This window comes from Pezoporus flaviventris, unplaced genomic scaffold, assembly GCF_033815535.1.
Source record: "Pezoporus flaviventris isolate CSIRO_AGI_PZ_B2104156 unplaced genomic scaffold, CSIRO_AGI_Pfla_v1 ptg000002l, whole genome shotgun sequence".
Taxonomy (NCBI): Eukaryota; Metazoa; Chordata; class Aves; order Psittaciformes; family Psittacidae; genus Pezoporus; species Pezoporus flaviventris.
Window position 1 is genome coordinate 82139392 of NW_026892550.1, and position 2584 is coordinate 82141975.

The following is a 2584-nucleotide window of genomic DNA, read 5'->3' on the forward strand; positions in this document are numbered from 1 at the left end:
AAATAGAGATAGGCCCAAGCGAGCAGCTGGATCTATACATCATGTGAGCCTCCATCACTGCAGTGGGACTACGCAGATGCCAGATGCCCTCTGGCCATAAAATAGAGGGATACAGATGTGTTTTCCACCAGCTCCTGACACTCAGCCTGCTTCAGTTTTTTTCTTCTGTAAGTTGCTGAATTAGTCTCTTCATAGGTAGTAGAAGGACATTTCTTTGGTCGGAAACGTGTAGCTCTAATTGGCTCAGTATTCCTTTCTTTCCAGGCTTGCAGCATTGCAGTCATGGCAGGTCTATCGAGTGTTTTCTGTCCGCTGAGGGATAGGCAGGTGAAGGGTCTGGTTCTCAATTCATCTGGCTTGTCATTTTTATCAGGCCATGTCCTGCCCCCTTGGTCATTACAGGATAAGAAAGGCATTTTACTGTATTTTCTCAACCTTTAGCTTGTCCGTCATTCCATGAGCAGGCTGCAGCAGAGAAAGAGATAAACGGAGGGGGAAGGGCTGGTTCAGGCCATTAGAGCCTCTGCAGTAAGAAAAGAGACAGAAGGTACGGCTGCTTTAGAGAGGGATGTTAGAAGGTCAGGAAGAGGGGGGTGATGACAGGGCTACGAGTCCAGGGAAAACAGAGCTGCAAAGTTTACATAGGAACCCACGGGAGAAGGCTGTGGGCAACTGCCTGTTTTGCTTGTCTTTAAAGGCAGCTCTGAAAGGGGGTGGGGGAAACATCCAAGCACAGCGCAGAAAGGGGAAGAAGAGGGAGTCTCCTGCGGGCTGGTGTGAGAAGGGCAGACAGACCATCTCTGGGGCATTGCGGGATGTGGCTGTTGCCAGATGTGCCTGCAGAAGAAATCGTAAGGTCCAGCCATGTGTAACACGTAAAATGGGAAGCTCCTAGTACAGTAACAGAGAAAGTATCAGCTCTTGAAGGGAAAATTATGCTACTGGGCATTCAGCATGTCGGGATAAAGCCTGCCTGCTGGTGCTGGGGTTCGGCAACCAGGCTGCTGGCAAACTCCCTCCCCGCTGGTGTAAATATAAGCGCCTCAGCCTGTTGGACAAGCCCTCCTCGCAAAAATAAACACGGCAGCTCCACCAGCCCGCTGGGAACGCTAGCTGGGGCCCTCCATGCGCTTTGGGAGCACCTCTTCAGGGCTGGGTACACCCCAGCCGGCAACACCAACCCTCGCTAGCTGCCACATCTCCGTGGCAGCCCAAACCACCCCAACGCTTTCTGACCAGCGGCAGGAGAACGCTGCAAAGCATGAGAAAGGGGTTAGCGGGTCCATCATCATCTCCTCCTCCTCCTCCTCCCTCAGGTGAGCGGCGGAGGCCGCGCCCCCTCGCCTCGCCCCGCCCCTCGCCCCGCTCGCCCGTGCCGTGATGCGGAGGTGCCCCCTGCTGGACTCCGCTGACACCAACCACACCATGGAATTAGGTTGGAAAAGACCTTTAAGAGCGTCAAATCCAACCGTTACCGGGTGCGGGGGGTGAGAAGGAAGAATGGCGGGTTGCAGGTTTGGATACGGCGTGGGGAAAACACGCCATTCCCGTGCTCTGCCCACTCTCAACGTAAAGGTTCGTCTTCATGTTGAGGTGAAACTTCCTGTGTTTTAGTCTATGGACATTGCTCCTTGCCCTGTTGCTGGGCACCACTGAAAAGAGTCTGGCACCATTCTGCTGTCACCTGCCTTTGAGATATTTATATTCACTAATGAGATCCCCTCTCGGTCTTTTCTTCTCCAGACTAAACAGGCCCAGCTCTCGCAATCTCTCCTCGTAAGAGAGATGCTCCAGACCCCTGATCATCCTTGTGGCCCTCCGCTGGGCCCTCTCCAATAGCTCCTTGTCTGTCTTGTACTGAGGAACCCAGAAATGGACACAGTAACTCCAGACGTGACCTCACCAGGGTCCAGAAGAGGGGAAGGATCACCTCCCTCAGTTTGCAGGACACACTCCTCCCAGTGCACTCCAGGATACAACCCAAACAGCTGGTAAGTGGCTGTATTGTTAAAAGGCTACAAATGTACATTAGCCCAGTGTCCAGACAGATATCACAGTAAATCAGTCAATGATTTTCTGTGCCAGGAGCAACCACCTTGGTGGATCACTGAAAAATGCTCAAGACCAGGTTCTTGCCTTTGTCATTCACTTTAGAAAGTCTTTGCCTCTCTCTCTGACTGTATTTTTCACCGGCAGCCAAGGAACATGAGGGTTGGAGGTCCTCAAGCTGTAAGTGGAAGAACAACTAGTGCAAAGGTGTACTTCAAAGCAGCTGTAACTCACTCCCTTGTGCTAGCAGAAGCAGGTTTGAAGCCCCGCTCTGCAAGGAATTAAATACTTTCAGTAATGTCTCCAATGCCAGCATGAATTTTGCCAGAGCAGGAGGAGCTGCAAACACTTTTGAGAAATTAAAGAGGTCCTGGCAAGTTGAGGAAATTATGTAAAACAAACAGTAGATAATTCAGTTAAGGCAAAGGCACTTAAGGAGGAATAACCATCTGTACAAATGCACAACCCTGCAATACCAGAGCTTTTACAGCTCTGCAGAAAGGGCTCTGTGAGTTAAAGTGCGTTAGAAATGAAT

General features: G+C 51.2%; 1 long non-coding RNA gene across 1 annotated transcript; it reads right to left on the reverse strand.

Annotated features, from left to right (window-relative positions):
* On the reverse strand, positions 1 to 2584 carry LOC133264775 (uncharacterized). The gene is made up of 2 exons (XR_009741766.1): positions 1237 to 2584; positions 1 to 465 (listed from the first exon to the last, which is right to left on the reverse strand). It is a non-coding gene; the product is annotated as an uncharacterized LOC133264775 (long non-coding RNA).